The sequence below is a fragment of the Bombyx mori genome, chromosome 14 (assembly GCF_030269925.1).
Source record: "Bombyx mori chromosome 14, ASM3026992v2".
NCBI classification, from domain to species: Eukaryota; Metazoa; Arthropoda; class Insecta; order Lepidoptera; family Bombycidae; genus Bombyx; species Bombyx mori.
This window is the reverse complement of record NC_085120.1, coordinates 6,196,097-6,213,164: the sequence shown is the minus strand read 5'-3', so window position 1 is coordinate 6,213,164 and position 17,068 is coordinate 6,196,097. Positions and strand designations below refer to the sequence as shown.

The 17,068-nt window shown below is 35.5% G+C and overlaps 1 protein-coding gene and 1 long non-coding RNA gene across 3 annotated transcripts in view; one reads left to right on the top strand and one right to left on the bottom strand.

Annotated features, from left to right (window-relative positions):
* LOC101740122 (uncharacterized) overlaps nucleotides 1-17,068 on the bottom strand; it is a 125,250-nt gene that overhangs the window by 49,845 nt on the left and 58,337 nt on the right. The gene's annotated exons all lie outside the window — the stretch shown is intronic.
* Nucleotides 1,329-3,026, top strand: LOC105842514 (uncharacterized). The gene is made up of 2 exons (XR_001140123.4): nucleotides 1,329-1,557; nucleotides 2,825-3,026. It is a non-coding gene; the product is annotated as an uncharacterized LOC105842514 (long non-coding RNA).

The window sequence follows — 17,068 nt, the reverse complement described above, 5'->3', positions numbered from 1 at the left end:
ATATATTTTATTGTTACGTCTTTGATATTTATTTATTTTTAATGTATCGGCTCAATAAGTTTTTATTAACGAACTTATTCAATCCAATTTTCAAACCATGACTTTTCATTTATTTATCTTCTGTACCTGGCGGTTATTTCTCATCCTGCCATTGCTGCTAGTACCTAAATATGGAGGCGCATGAGCATTATATGTCAAAAGGTCTTCTCTTTGACAGAAAACGTCACGAATAAAGGGAAAACGTTTCTCATATAAACTTTCAATTTCTTAACAAACATCATAACTTCAATTATTTTTTTATTGCGTTGGTAGGTTTATTTTCAATGTTTATTTGTCACTTTAAACGGGCAAACGACTTCACGTCACGCATTTTTTTTTAACTCTGGGGAATCCTTTTCCGGATACCCGGTCGAGGGGGTGACGGACCGGGTAATGTCGGGCTCCGGCGCCTCCCAAGAGGAAGAGAGAGACGAGGGGAGCTAAGGTCCTCCACCTCCGCAAGTTCTTCGCAGGAGACTACGTCTTGAAAAAGGCACGCGAGGAACTCGCCCCGCAAAACCGGCTACCGACTAAACCCCATCGAGTTCCACCACACCGGCTACACCAAACCTACGGTACCGCAGTGCGCGCCAAAAGTCAGCCGGTGGTAGCCATGTTTAGCGATTTTGAAAAGGACTTTGGTTAGCGAAGCCTAGTGACATCACAAACCGAACAGCTGTGAGACGGCGTCTAAAATAGGCCAGTGGTAGCCATATAGTTACCAACAACAGAATTTAAAATACTTCAAGAATTTTCGAAACACCAATCAACGATTATTAAGTTCGCATCTGTATAAGTAGATTAAGATTTTTTGTTTGCCTACCATTCGTAATTGTAATAAGAACGACATTATCTAACATTCCCACGTTAGATACTTCTTAATCTCTCGTCTTTACTGATTTACTCGCACATCGGTGCCATAGACAATTCAAACAACATTAAAAACTTGCATGCCCAATGAACTGCATCTATTTCAAAGCCCACGCGATCGCGCGTTTTACAATCTTTCATTTTTAATTTATACAGAGTCATATCTCTCGCAGTGTCACCAGTAAGGTAATTAAGATTCTAAATTTTATTCACAGAGCTGTCTCATAACTCATCGCTTGCTCCGTACTAATAAATATATTCATTGGGACGTGTTCTGTTCGGTTAATGAATTTGTCGCAACACTTTTGCTTTGTAATTAAATGCGTGTGGGTTGTCAGATAATTATTTTTCTAAATGTGTCTAGATTACGCGGCAACCGGATTTACGAATGGCGGCTATATGGCGGTTGTCATAATGACATTGACGTTTTGACGTTCACATAAACAATGTCACCTTTCTTTTTTATTAAATAATTTACTTTGATTGCACATTAATTTTCGTATTCTAACATAGACGCATGTAGTGCTCATGAGAACAAATAAAAAAAAGGATAATAATACTGTTAGTATTATTTTGGGAAAGCAAAGAACTTAAATGAAAACATATGTATTCATATCTAAGCGTTACTTGATATTCAATGCAAAACACGTAAGCCGGTTTATCTATTCAAAAGCTACGTTATTTACTAAGCCATTAATATTTTTCATAGCTTCAAACAATGTGCTAATTTCAAGTATTTTCTATAGGTAATATTTCACATAATGTTACGTAGACCACTCTAAGTAATTTTTGTTAGAACTATCATAACATCTCCCGTGTACAAAACGATTATTTTCCCGCGCCAACTCGGTAGCCCTGATTAACGGTAAGTTAATCTCAAGTTACAAATGCTTCACGGTTCATTAGCTTAGTCGGGCTGACGCGAAAGTGTGGGTCTGTATTCGAATAATCCATTAAGGGGTTATTACGTATCTTTGCACAATTTCGATATATGTATATTGAAATAGCTTCAAGAAGAATTTCGCGTTTATGTTACGAACGTATCGCATGACGATTGTTAGTATTTCCTGACTTTTTCAAGTGTCAAAGTCGTTATATTTTTTTAAAGAATACCCTAAGATCTCATGTCACTTTCATTCAAAGTGATAATATTTTTTCTTCGTACATAGCTCCTTCATCACATGCGATTTTAAGGTCTAATATGGTTTATGGGCACATAACACCTTTATTCAATGTAAAAACTAAAAAATCTTAAAAAATCTACTTAACCCTTTCATCCACTCATGTCTTCAAATACTTTTACAACATAATCATAATACTACTTATATATGTGGATTTGCGAGTGTGAATATCGAAAGTAAGTTATAAATCCAATAATTATTATTAGAGTCTGAATTAAGACAATATCTCAAGGTTGGGACAGTCGTTAAGGAATTGAGATTTTAAGCTCACGTCTCAAGATGGGTGACGACGTTATGATGTCTATGGTCTCCAGTAACAAATTTTCGAAATTCTATAGCCGAATACTGTGGTGTATAGTGTTCACTTAAAATTTACTTATTAATAATAATCGAAAAAGAATTAGAGTTGCTTGAATTAGATCAATGTCAAATAAACTAAAAGTTTGAGTAGCTATAATGGTTCACAGAATAGTGTTAGCTGAAATTTTTATATGTCGTTATTATTTTTATAGTGTCAATTAGGTAATTGAGACAATTGGCGGCAGCTACTTGTTCTTTGGACTCAATTATCGATCGTGTGCAACCATAAAGTTTTACGAGTTAAAAGTTTAGCGTAATTATACGTATTTGTAGAAGCTTCTGAATTTTAAAATTTATTTTTATTCAGTTTTCGTAATATGGCTATGTTAAATATTGTTTTAACATAATAGCAAAAAATTTAAAACTATTTTAAGGCTGTCGGTGATTAATATTTTTCATCACTTACACGATTTGAGAATACCTACCCTGCTGACTGACTCCTTGCTCGTCAACCCGTCCTGGTGAAACTTGCAAAACCTTTGGGCCACCAGTAATACTTCATAAAAGTCGAAGAAAATACCTACATCAGAAGAAAGAGCTACGTACTATACTTTCAATACAGTGAATTAAAACTTAGTTAATGTTTGATTTACGGTTGAATGCCGAGTTTATGCTAATCAAGATATATTTAATACGCTAAATGGATGAACGTGCTCACGGCTTCCCTGGTACTAAATGGTTCCTGGTTGAACGTAAGATTAGAGTTCTAATTGCATTTTCTATCCTACTCAACCATAATGTGACAGAAACAGGCAAGACAGGGGAATATACACAGGCGAGCCTCTAATATGCCCTACCAGTAGCTTTAATTCAAGCATATATTTCAATGTCCTCAATGATATTCAATGCAAAACACGTAAGCCGGTTTATCTATTCAAAAGCTACGTTATTTACTAAGCCATTAATATTTTTCATAGCTTCAAACAATGTGCTAATTTCAAGTATTTTCTATAGGTAATATTTCACATAATGTTACGTAGACCACTCTAAGTAATTTTTGTTAGAACTATCATAACATCTCCCGTGTACAAAACGATTATTTTCCCGCGCCAACTCGGTAGCCCTGATTAACGGTAAGTTAATCTCAAGTTACAAATGCTTCACGGTTCATTAGCTTAGTCGGGCTGACGCGAAAGTGTGGGTCTGTATTCGAATAATCCATTAAGGGGTTATTACGTATCTTTGCACAATTTCGATATATGTATATTGAAATAGCTTCAAGAAGAATTTCGCGTTTATGTTACGAACGTATCGCATGACGATTGTTAGTATTTCCTGACTTTTTCAAGTGTCAAAGTCGTTATATTTTTTTAAAGAATACCCTAAGTTCTCATGTCACTTTCATTCAAAGTGATAATATTTTTTCTTCGTACATAGCTCCTTCATCACATGCGATTTTAAGGTCTAATATGGTTTATGGGCACATAACACCTTTATTCAATGTAAAAACTAAAAAATCTTAAAAAATCTACTTAACCCTTTCATCCACTCATGTCTTCAAATACTTTTACAACATAATCATAATACTACTTATATATGTGGATTTGCGAGTGTGAATATCGAAAGTAAGTTATAAATCCAATAATTATTATTAGAGTCTGAATTAAGACAATATCTCAAGGTTGGGACAGTCGTTAAGGAATTGAGATTTTAAGCTCACGTCTCAAGATGGGTGACGACGTTATGATGTCTATGGTCTCCAGTAACAAATTTTCGAAATTCTATAGCCGAATACTGTGGTGTATAGTGTTCACTTAAAATTTACTTATTAATAATAATCGAAAAAGAATTAGAGTTGCTTGAATTAGATCAATGTCAAATAAACTAAAAGTTTGAGTAGCTATAATGGTTCACAGAATAGTGTTAGCTGAAATTTTTATATGTCGTTATTATTTTTATAGTGTCAATTAGGTAATTGAGACAATTGGCGGCAGCTACTTGTTCTTTGGACTCAATTATCGATCGTGTGCAACCATAAAGTTTTACGAGTTAAAAGTTTAGCGTAATTATACGTATTTGTAGAAGCTTCTGAATTTTAAAATTTATTTTTATTCAGTTTTCGTAATATGGCTATGTTAAATATTGTTTTAACATAATAGCAAAAAATTTAAAACTATTTTAAGGCTGTCGGTGATTAATATTTTTCATCACTTACACGATTTGAGAATACCTACCCTGCTGACTGACTCCTTGCTCGTCAACCCGTCCTGGTGAAACTTGCAAAACCTTTGGGCCACCAGTAATACTTCATAAAAGTCGAAGAAAATACCTACATCAGAAGAAAGAGCTACGTACTATACTTTCAATACAGTGAATTAAAACTTAGTTAATGTTTGATTTACGGTTGAATGCCGAGTTTATGCTAATCAAGATATATTTAATACGCTAAATGGATGAACGTGCTCACGGCTTCCCTGGTACTAAATGGTTCCTGGTTGAACGTAAGATTAGAGTTCTAATTGCATTTTCTATCCTACTCAACCATAATGTGACAGAAACAGGCAAGACAGGGGAATATACACAGGCGAGCCTCTAATATGCCCTACCAGTAGCTTTAATTCAAGCATATATTTCAATGTCCTCTGAATTCCTACCTATACCTGCCTACAAATGTGCCTGTACCTAAAAATACAATAAATCCATAAAAAACATTACACATACTACCATGTTGACACACACACACACACGTCGTGGCCTAACGGATAAGATGTCCGGCGCATTCGTGTTGAGCGATGCACCTGTGTTCGAATCCCAGGCGGGTACAAATTTTTCTAATGAAATACGTACTCAACAAATGTTCTCGATTGACTTCCACGGTGAAGGAATAACATCGTGTAATAAAAATCAAACCCGCAAAATTATAATTTGCGTAATTACTGGTGGTAGGACCTCTTGTGAGTCCGCACGGGTAGGTACCACCACCTCATCTATTTCTGCCGTGAAGCAGTAATGCGTTTCGGTTTGAAGGGCGGGGCAGCCATTGTAACTGTACTTGAGACCTTATAACTTATATCTCAAGGTGGGAGGCGCATTTACGTTGTAGGTGTCTATGGGCTCCAGTAACCACTTAACACCAGGTGGGCTGTGAGCTCGTCCACCCATGTAAGCAAAAAAAAAAAAAATATAAGCGGAGCATTAATAAGTACTGACACATTTACTTTCTAAATACCAAAAATATTGTTAGGGAAAATCTTTCATGATACGCATGGCGGGTTAGTATGGTGTATATACGCAACGCACTCTCTCCGCACTATAGCTCGGCACAATCACAGGAAATGCTGTAATGTCGTGTGGCCCACATGTGTGGGATGCGTGTAGCGTTGCGAAATAAACGAAAGGATGCATAGGATATCTAACCATTTAAAAACACATAGAACTTTTACTGGTGGTAGGACGTCTTGTGAGTCCACACGGGTAGGTACCACCACCATGTCTATTTCTGCCGTGAAGCAGTAATGCGTTTCGGTTTGAAGGGCGGGGCAGCCGTTGTACTGTTAAAAGTAAGTTCTTACAAATCATGTCTCAAGGTGGGTGGCGGCATTTACATTGTAGATGTACATGGGCTCCGGTAACCACTTCAGATCACCTCCCATCCAAGCAATAAAAAAAAACAAAATGTGTGCAATTCACACGTGGTAGAAGTGAAACCTTCCAAAATTAAAATACAATTATCCTAAACGTCTTAAGTATATGTAAAATTTTGTCATTAGTAAATAATTGTAAGGTAGCGCCCTCTGTGAATTGATATTTTAATTTCACGTATAATCCTAAATTAAAATTCACTACAAGAGCTTTCATACACACGTTAGTATTAAAAAATCTCACAGATGGCGCTGTATTAAATAGTATGTACATTTCTGTCTCATTCTTTGCTGGCTTCATCCTAAACATTTTTGTATTTGTGTCTCTTACCTGTCGTTTTTTCCGTTGCATCCGGTTTGAAATCACAACGATTCTAAAGAAGTTTTCACTTCAAAAAAACTGAGAAGACAACACCAAACATAGGTTGTATTCTATGTTTGGCGTGTAAGATTGTCATAATAATCACGTCGTGTTTTAATAATAATTTATTTAATCGCTTCCTCGACTACTTAACGATCGTAATGTGTAATCGTTATCGCGTATGTATTCGTGAAATACAAAACATAACGAGTACCTAAACAAAACTATTCGCGTTAATGAGTAAGCTGTCAGTGCATCATGCACACGTTTTCCAACTGTTGGCGGTTTATCGTCGTGTGAAAACCGCAATATTGTCTTCTAAAGCCGCTAAGGTTGTCACCTTAGCAAATAGTTCCATGATTCTAGCTGATGTTTATTACGCAATAACCATTTTATTGAAGTGAAAACTTCTTTAGAATCGTTGTGATTTCAAACCGGATGCAACGGAAAAAACGACAGGTAAGAGACACAAATATAAAGAATGAGACAGAAATATACATACTATTTAATACAGCGCCATCTGTGAGATTTTTTAATACTAACGTGTGTATGAAAGCTCTTGTAGTGAATTTTAATCTAGGATTATACGTGAAATTAAAATATCAATTCACAGAGGACGCTACCTTACAATTATTTACTAATGAAAAAATTTTACATATACTTAAGACGTTTAGGATAATTGTATTTTAATTTTGGAAGGTTTCACTTCTACCACGTGTGAATTGCACACATTTTTTGTTAGAATAATTTTACCATCCTAAAGATGATCATTTCGGTAAGATTATATTTATATATAAAATGTAGACAGAGACAGTGCGCTGTGCTGATAATCTCAAAAATGACGCGTTAATAAGACATCATGTGCGTAAGTAATATTGTTTAAGGGGCAAAATACTTCAATGTTATTGGTTGTAAAGGAGGTAGGTTTGATATAGCCTTGTCGCTTTCAGTACAATATGCTGAGGCACCAGCGTAAAGCCGGAGCGAGTTACTATATATATAGTTTTCTCATATGCAGACTTCCTTACAGAGCACGGGACATCGTTTCAAGACATTTAGGGTTTAATATAGCGTTGCTTATTTATATTATTGTTGTTCTATTATTTCCACTGTACTGTACAGTTTTTGTGGTCACGGACGACTTGCTGACCACCACGATAACTGTTTTCGAAACATCGGAATATAATGTAAATATAGAATGAAATAGGCGAGATTAAACCTTATAAGCAGTTTTAATTTTGTTTACGACTCGCTTAAAACCGAACAAAATGCGATATGAAATCGATTCTGCTACAGTATTTTAAGAATTTGATCTAGACATAAGACATAATTTTAGAATCATAGGAGCACTTCATTAGGCGGGTTGTAAGCTCTTACTGCGAGCTACTTAAGCTAATAAAAAGTGTAGCGCTGTGACAAAAGCTGACGTTTTAAAATAAAACGGTTTTTTTTAAAATGCTTATCTTAAAACTTTGATAATCTTGTTATAGATCCAAAGTAAACGAAATGAATGAATACCTAGCGGCGTATCGAATGAACGCTGTCAACAATGTTCCTAAGTCACCAACCTAATAGTTCAATAATAAGAGACAACCCTAAACAGGCTCGTAAACTATGCTGTATGCGAAAATGTCTTTGCCGCGTTTTCCCTTTGTTACATAAGTTTTACACGGTCCCAGCTTTTCTTGTAAATCTATGTGAATGTTGTAAAGCCATAAACCTGCCGTAAATATGACACGAAGTGACGATTAGGGCTGATGGCACAACGAAAATGTTTAAAATATTACCAGACAATAATCTCAGACCTGATTTTCTCGTTAAGTATTAAGACATATACATAAAACTCAATGTAGCAGTACTTGTGAATAGAAACAAATCTGATAAAGACCTGAATCGCGGTAATGAGAAATTCAAAAAAAGCTTAGACGCGTAGAAGTTCTGAACAACAACAACATTGGGACCGTCGTCATACCGAGAGGACTCGGTCGCAGATAATTTGTGACATTTGTAAATTCAGGTGAATCATCCATCAATATTCTTTGATAACACACAAATGACAGAAGAATACAAATCCAAATCTCCCAAATCACGAAGTGCCTTGTTTCCAAGAAGGCAAACCCACGATGAACCATCGACAATAGCCCATGGGAAAACTCTGCTGATTTAAACAAAACGCGTATCACACTGAATACATTCACGTTGATGAGCTCACTTTATTTATCAACGTTAGGTTTAGCGTAGACTAAAGTATACGGACCCAACGGGACAGTTATCAAATCTGTTTCCAAATCTCAATTCTATAATTTTATAGTTTACAGTTTTTATTAAAGAGTGACAGATTATACAATTGACTGATAACTTTGTATCCTGTGTACGGTATGTGTACCTTTATTAAAAAATCAACAAACTTCTACTGCTGTTCGATAATTTAACAGATATTTTAAAGTGGCCAGCCGAATTCACGTAGTAACCAATGCGTCTATGGTCTATGTATGTGGTCTCTCCATTAAATTCCAGATCCACATAGCACCAAGTAAGCCGAGAGCTTATTTAAGATTTTAAAAAAAATAAGCGAACCATTTCTAACTAGTACCGCTATATTATTTTTTATATTTTAACTTACCACCTACGTGCCAACCGGATAACTCGATGGGTGTCAATGTTCTTTGAAGTACAATTTTAATATTGGATTTTCGGTATTCGGCGCGAGTATCTAAATTGTTGTTACTGACATTCGCCACTGATTTTTACATATTTAAATATTGTCGACGGCTGTTGCTAACAAAAATTCACATTACAAAAATTCACATTTAAGTAAATCGAATTGGCACTAAAAATTACGTTAATTATTTATTGGAAAACCAAATTCAACGAATCGACACTATCTTTTCAGTGTATTTCCGATTGCTTTTTTTTCCTACCTAAGCTGATGGTCTTGGGGACCATATCAGCGTCACCGGGCTAGTAGGTGAGCTCACGGGGCTCAAACCGGAGTGTTGCTCACAGTGACCCTAGCAAGAGCCGTGCTTCGCAGAATCTACCACCGGATCAGAAACGCGACCTACTGAAAAGATCCGGCGAGAAACTCAGTGGGCTGTGTCTGTGGGTTAATTCACTCGCCGAGCCCTTCGTCGCTTGCGACGGGTTCGACGAGAACGATGACCGGGGTTTCCGATTGAAAACATTGGACAAAAATTAAATTTTACCCGATTACAATGGCGGAGCTCAAATCCTTGAAGCAGTTCGAATTTTATTAAGGAAAAATGTACTACTAAACACATCTTCATGAACGACTTCCACATCGTAGGATGAAAATCAAGCTCTAACTTTTCTTTAAATTCGAGCAATATACCTACATATTTGATCGTACAGCATTCTGTGCAGATAGTACTAAACGGCACCATCATCCTCTAAAATAGTCACCTTTTTTTATTATATTTTCTTGCGAAGCACTAATTAATATGTTTTCGTTTGTAGACTGGCACAGCCCTATACAATAGATTCGAGTAATTAACCATAACGGCTCGATTCATATTATTCTGGCAACGTCTATGGATTCCCGTAACCACTTAACACTAGACGGGTCACGGACTCAATTGCCTAGTGCAATAAATCCCGTACGTAGACAGACCCATCCTCATTTATAATATTTAAGTGCAATTGGTTTCTAAGCATCTTCGAATTAAGCTATAAAAACACGCTGTAACACAATCACAGATACCCTTTTCCTATAAACGAGGTGGATACCAAATGCCTTCGTACAATACGAAGTTATTATTATAATTGTGTAAATCGGGCACAGAGGCGTCGGTTCATGTCGCAAGCGCAACCAAGCGCGGACATTATACAGAATATTGTAATTGATGCACGCGAGAATTCAATTCTACTACGAACTATGGAACCAGGGCAATGCGTTACACCGTGCCGTATATGTATATATAGATTCTTAACATTCCTGCACGAATTCGTATAATTATTCAGAGTTGTTTGATTTTTAAATCGTCTATTGCCTGCACGATTAGTTAGATTAACTATTTTAGTTATATTATAGAAACTAGTAATGGTTGCAAAACAAACATGTATAGTACTGTAAACAAAACGATCAGAAGTTATTATCGATAATAGAGTGTGGCGTGACAAACATTTAATTAAAACGGAAATAATGATACAAAATTTAACACGAAAAAAAAACAAAAATCCTTTTAATTGTGTGTAGGATTCCTGTACAAATTTATTATATTTCAATTAAACACAAAATATGTGATGGTCTCCAATAAAAAAAAAGTCCAGGTTATTTTTGTTTTTAACAGATTAAGCCTAAGCAATGTGAGCTCTCTAACGCCATCTTTTTGTTCACCATTGATCACAATAAAGTGCTCACAAATACATTACGGTGTAATGCAAATACGATTTAATTGTGAACGGTTAGCGCTGCGATTCGAAAACGTGTAACAGGGCCAGTTCGTGATAGAGTAAAATGTACTCGCTTATGATTTAACGTTACGCTGACTATTCAAGTATTGAGCCGTCGTCAGTTGTTAGTGTATTCTATATATTAATACGTGAAGCAAAAACTTTGTATCCCTTTTTACGTAAATTGCGCGGACGGAGGAGTATGAAATTTTCCACACTTATAGAGAATATAGACAAGAAGTGCACAAATTGGCAATTTTTTTTTTAAATAATGCATAAAATATACATTAAATCAATAAAGAAAACATTAAACACACTACATATATACCATGTATTTGACGCACACACGCATGCATACTATTTATTGTCAAACTTTTGTTCTTGACGTTTGTGGTCAAATTGAGAATAGATTAAATATTGTTTGTCTTTATTAATATTTTTTATAGTGTAGCCTTGGCGAAATTTGTGATTATAGAAGTACAATACAATCATAATAGTGTACAAACTTACAATTCCAATTAATAATAGTCGAATTTCGACTACTGCGGGACCTCTAGTTTCAAATGAATACGGTTAAATTATGTATAGACCGTTAAGACTGAAAAATATACGCTATTTTTGTAGTTAATCTCAATAAAGACAGTCTCAAACAAAATCTGGATGCAATTGATATTAATTACACATACATACATAGTTATTTTATGATGAGGGTAGGGAAATTGCTTAGAATTTGTTACCCCGTAAGCGTAACGCAACTATGAAACTATCAAAGGAACTGATTTAAAGAGTCAATGCTTTAAAAAAAACAAAGAGCTCTCCAACAATTAACTAAGAATGCAAACAAAGCAATTCTTTGTTTCAAAAACAAACAAAAAAATTACGAATACTTTTGGTCGGCACGCAATGTAATCCAATCAGAATATCTATTGACTTCCGGGGTCAATAGTCCCTTGTGACGCGGGTCAACCGTCTTCACTTTACATTACGGGCTCACATATTAAATACAAACTGACCAAAACGATTTCAATGTAATCAGTCAAGGAAATTAACATCATTTTACGTTAAGTTGAATGATTACCCTTAAATCGGTTTTAAAGCAAACCGGTCTTAGTTGAAGCAATCACTTCTTGTATTAAGCGTCGAAACTTGATTTTAAAATTTGCGAGCTTCATAAGGATACCGTTATTATATTCCCACGGTCGTTTCCACGTCTCGATGCAAACGAAGTTTTATGTTAACCGTTTTAATTAGTAAACTACCATAATTGATCCTCTGCTGGGGAGGCTGCTACACGCGTAGTGTTTTTAGGAACATACCTGTAACAAAAATTATTTAGGTTTTAATTATTAATGTAACACATTGAAAACAATTGTGATTCTAAGATATGGTAACCGCTAAAATTGCCATTACTTTTGTGATCAGAGGTCTTTACACGATAATAGATTTTTTTTATTGCCGTAGCAGGCAGACGAGCATACAGCCCACCTAATGGTAAGTGGTTACCGTCGCTCATGGACGTTAGAAATACCAGGGGCAGAGCCAAGCCGTTGCCTAACGTTTAATATTCTCCACAAGCCTCGTTTGAAGTAGGACATATCATAGCGCTCAGAAAACAGCGTGGTGGGGAGCTCATATTATATGGGTCTACTACTAAGATACCCATTCCGCGTGGGCAGTAGTGTCCTCTTCAGTAATGTAATTCGAATTTCGTGTACCCACAAGAGCGGAATTAGAAAAGTGCATTCAAATTTGAATCATTTTTAAAAAAAATCACAAGTTAAATCTTCCACTTTTATTCTTTTTCAACCTTTAGCATCGTATAGTGGTAAGAAGCCGGTATATAAATACTTCGTTTACGAGAATACGTGCTTTATTTACTGTAGTATCGGTAGCATTAACAACGCCTATTGAAAAGGTCATACGCAACTAAACATTAATAACATAACAATCGAATGAAAGTGAAGCACACACACACAAAGACGATGCTTTGTTGTCAGCTTTCGCTGTTCACCACCATTCAGCTGTCGTTCAGACAGACGCACAGTGCTTCTAAATTATTCTACCAGAAAAATTAAAGTGAAAATTTGAGTGGCAGACACTGTGTTGTTATGAGTCGCTGTAAGAATGAAATGCTACGTGAAAAATGTCCAAAGCGAATCTCTTGCCGAATACCACTTATCTCATTCATGCTGCGACAGCAAAGACTATTCCTTACTATTTCAAAGGCTATGGTATTTTAAGAAAAATAAAAGTCTTCGCACATTTCAACTTTTGTAACTTCCCCTTTTTATATTGGATCGGGACTACAGGAGAAAACTTTTCAAAAGTACCCGAGATGTTCGATGGGGTCATTGACAGCTTTTGCAAAGAATGACTTGAATAACCCACAAAATTCAACAAAAAAAATCCACTTTTATGCAACCACTAACGCGCCAGCTATGGGCCGACCGACCGATTTTCTTTATCAATAATATAAAAAATGTTCTCTGTGAAGGACCAAAAACAACTATATACCATTTTTAAAGCAATCGGGTGATAGACGAGGCGTGACCTCTTTCACTCATTGGGTGCAACAAAGAAAGCATAGATGATGTAAAAACAAACAAATTTAAAATACTAAGAAACATGAAATAATTTTATTTATGGTAATAAATGCTTACCAGGCCGTCTTTTTTTGGAAGACCTGCTTTTGATTATAGGGCGACTCTCATTTTCACCCTATTTCTAATTAGTCCTGTTGACATTTGACAAAACTATTCCAAAATAAACCTGTCATATCAATCACTCCAAATGTAGAAAATATTAACGACACATTACATCAATAATTTAATGAGTAATACTTGTCTTTCCTTTTCTATTTTGAGAAATAGGTCGCTTCATTCCGTCCATTAAGAATATTAATATCGTACTATGGGTTCTCGAAAATAGATTAATAAAACATTATTTTAATAGTCTTATATTGATTAAGGGGAATAAAATTTAATGACATATCTACTACTTCAGAATCTTTGTTTACCACGTCACTGTCACATTTTAGATTTTCTACATCAAATTTGTTGATATCCGAAATTTTCCATGTCTTAGGCTTGAAAAATATGACCTATGTATTAAAAAAAATTATGATAGAAACAATAAAGAAAGAAACCTCTCATAAAACGATCATCAAACGATGTGATTTTTACTAAGAAGCTGCTTGTTTTATTAAAAAACATGAAATACCTAAGCCTAAAAATATACAATACGTAAAAAGTATACATAAATTTATTTTCCACCTATACCGATCGAAGAATCACGAACAAAATCTTTCGAAAATAATTAGTAAGGGAAACTTTGTATATTCGTGTGGTGGAGGTTCAATAGACTATTGTGTTGTCTATGACAAATGGAGGTTCCATTCCCATGGCTGTACCTTTGTCCAGTCGTACCATGGTGTAATTGTACCTATACGCCATGATTTGGCTGCAAGCAAGGTCGTGGTGTTTCTATGGGGTTTAGCTGCCCGTTATGATTGCTATTTTGAATATAGAAACGATTTAGGGTAATTTATTTAAAGCTAGCTTAATGTTATGGACAATAACGTCAACTCGTACATAACAAAAACTGCTCGCATGTTAAGCGAAATGCTATTAGTGTTATAACTCTGAAAATATAAAGTATGCGAAACGCCAAAAAAAAATTAGAATGTATGAACGAATTTTCGAACTAATTGCAATTTAATATATCTATAAATTTAACAATGCATATTTTCCGACCAAATAATTCTGAAACAGTAATATATATCTTTTTTACTTGCCATGTACAAAAAATTGAAGATAAAGTATGATGATTAAAAATCAAGGAGTTTTTATAATAATAAATGCACCCAGACCTCAAATACGCGGATATGTAAAATCTCACAAAGACACTGGAGGCCCGGGACCAAGTCCGCTGTAATACGCAGAGTCGCTCGACCTACGGTTAGATTAAATAACTACGTACAAACATCTCACTCGTTGCTAATAATTCTAGTTAACAATAGTCACGTGCTTCTACATAGCAACACGTTGTCAAGCCACAGAATAACGAGCGATGACGTTCACAATGGCAATTTCTTTGACCTTTTTTTATTCCAAAGTCGAATTTAACGTGAACGTCTTTGTGAATTTTAATAAAGAATCTAACGTCATTTTTTGCGTTCAGATTAATACATATACCTATTTACGTTTGGCAATAAGTATGTACATTGCGTTTGTTAACAACAATTTGTTAATAAACATTTCATAACAATGAATAAAATCGTTTTTGACGTAATTGGACAATTTTCATAGATGCCCGTCAGATTTCAAAGCGAATGCTCTCTCAATTATAATATCGACTATCCCAACTGACCAAACCAGAACCCAAGCTGCTTCGCATCCGGAATAGTACAAGCCGCGGTGGTGATCTGGTTTTTGTTTAAGCCTTACTGCTACTTGTAACCTCAAGAAGTTGTACCAGATTCACCGAATATATAGCCGGCTTACGTGACAGCCTGGGGGCTTTGCTAACATCGACATTAGCAAGAGCAGTGCTTCTTTTATGTTTTTCTACCTAGTTTAGTAACCTCGAGGGTATATTCTTGATTCACCGAACTAGTAGGTCAATTCACGGAGCTCAAACCAGACGACGTTGCTAACTTGAACCCTACCAAGACCTGTGCTTCGCTGAATCTACCAGACTGAGAAGATCCGGCGAGAAACTCAGTGGGCTGTGTCTGTGGGTTAATTTACTCGCCGAGCCCTTCATCGCAAGCGACGGGTTCGACAAAAACAATGACTGGTGCTTGGGGTACCTAAAACAGTACAGAGACTAGATCGGGAGGATCCGAAATGACAGGTCTGGGATTTGAGTGGAGTCTATTACGCAAATTTATCGCGATTTTGTTTTTAGTACACTAAGAAACTATCAGGATTAAAATTGTTCTCAAGTCCAAATCATAGATATATTGTTATGGATCCTAAATAATGTTTCGAATTTCGTTGAATTAAAAACTCGCGAATTATGGCGGTCGTGATGACAGATAGCGACATGGCCGTCGTCACGTGATCCGTGATTGTTTTACTAACGGACAGTGAAACACCTACCGACATAGGCGGTTATCGATCGCTCACTAAATTTAGCTTGTTCGCACTGGAGCTAAATAAAAGCTATGGTAGTGATGTCCAGCCTTCCGAATTCGGCGTGCATTTATCCCGAGTTTTAGATTTCTTCATTTATAATAATAATAATAATATTATTATTAAACCACATCCACAACAGCTTAAAGCTTCTAGATTTAAAAGATAACATATTTATTTCACTACAAAAAGCAGCTATCCTAAATACATGCAGGAACTTACACGCCATAAAAACTAGCTTAATTATTAACCCATAACTAATGTATATTACTTGGCCAAAAGCCCGTATATACAGTTCCACCGGCTCTGTCGACAGACTGAACTGAGAACGGGGAAACATATGAAAATAATAATAATATGCTGTAGCCTAATTTGGCTTGCAGTTACAAAAAGTCCACCTTCGTCTTTCTTTCTTATACAACCAATGACTTTTTAAGTTAAACGAAAATTTTTATTTTTATGTTTAATAATTATAATGGCGAAAAATCAACTCCAACCATATATGCATATTAGTGATCAAAACAATGTAGTAATAGGATTTGAAAAATTACCAACCATTTCCTGTATGTTTAAATTCAAATTTTATAATTACGTTTTGATGAATTACTTTTAATAAATCCCACTCTTTTACGTGTATTCATTTAAATTTTAAAACAATCCATAGAAAAAAATCAAGATTGTTATTTCATTACTTAGCATGTATAATTTAGAAAGCGCTCAATAAGGTTCATTTTTCTTTGCCGCTCTTAATATGAAGGGTCTTTGAGATGGCAGTAATCCTATACGTTTTAGGCGCGTGAAATGGATCTATTGCGTACAACGAATGAGCGTTTATGGTGAAACGTATGCGGTGTATTTGTGGTGTGCGGTCAAACGATTATGTGCCGTTTATAGTTTTACGCTTGTAGGGGTATCGATTTTCCATTCATAGAACTTGGCCGTTTGAAACACGTTTTAGAATACACAGTTTTATGCGGAAATGTTTCGAAGTGCGCCGTTATTATTCGAATGCTAAATTTACTGAATGTTTTTGAATGTTTCCAAAGGATGAAAGCCTTTTTTGCTTTCATCCTTTTTTTGTTTTTTTATTCTCTAATAAAGAAAAATAAAAAAAAGAATGAAAGCAAA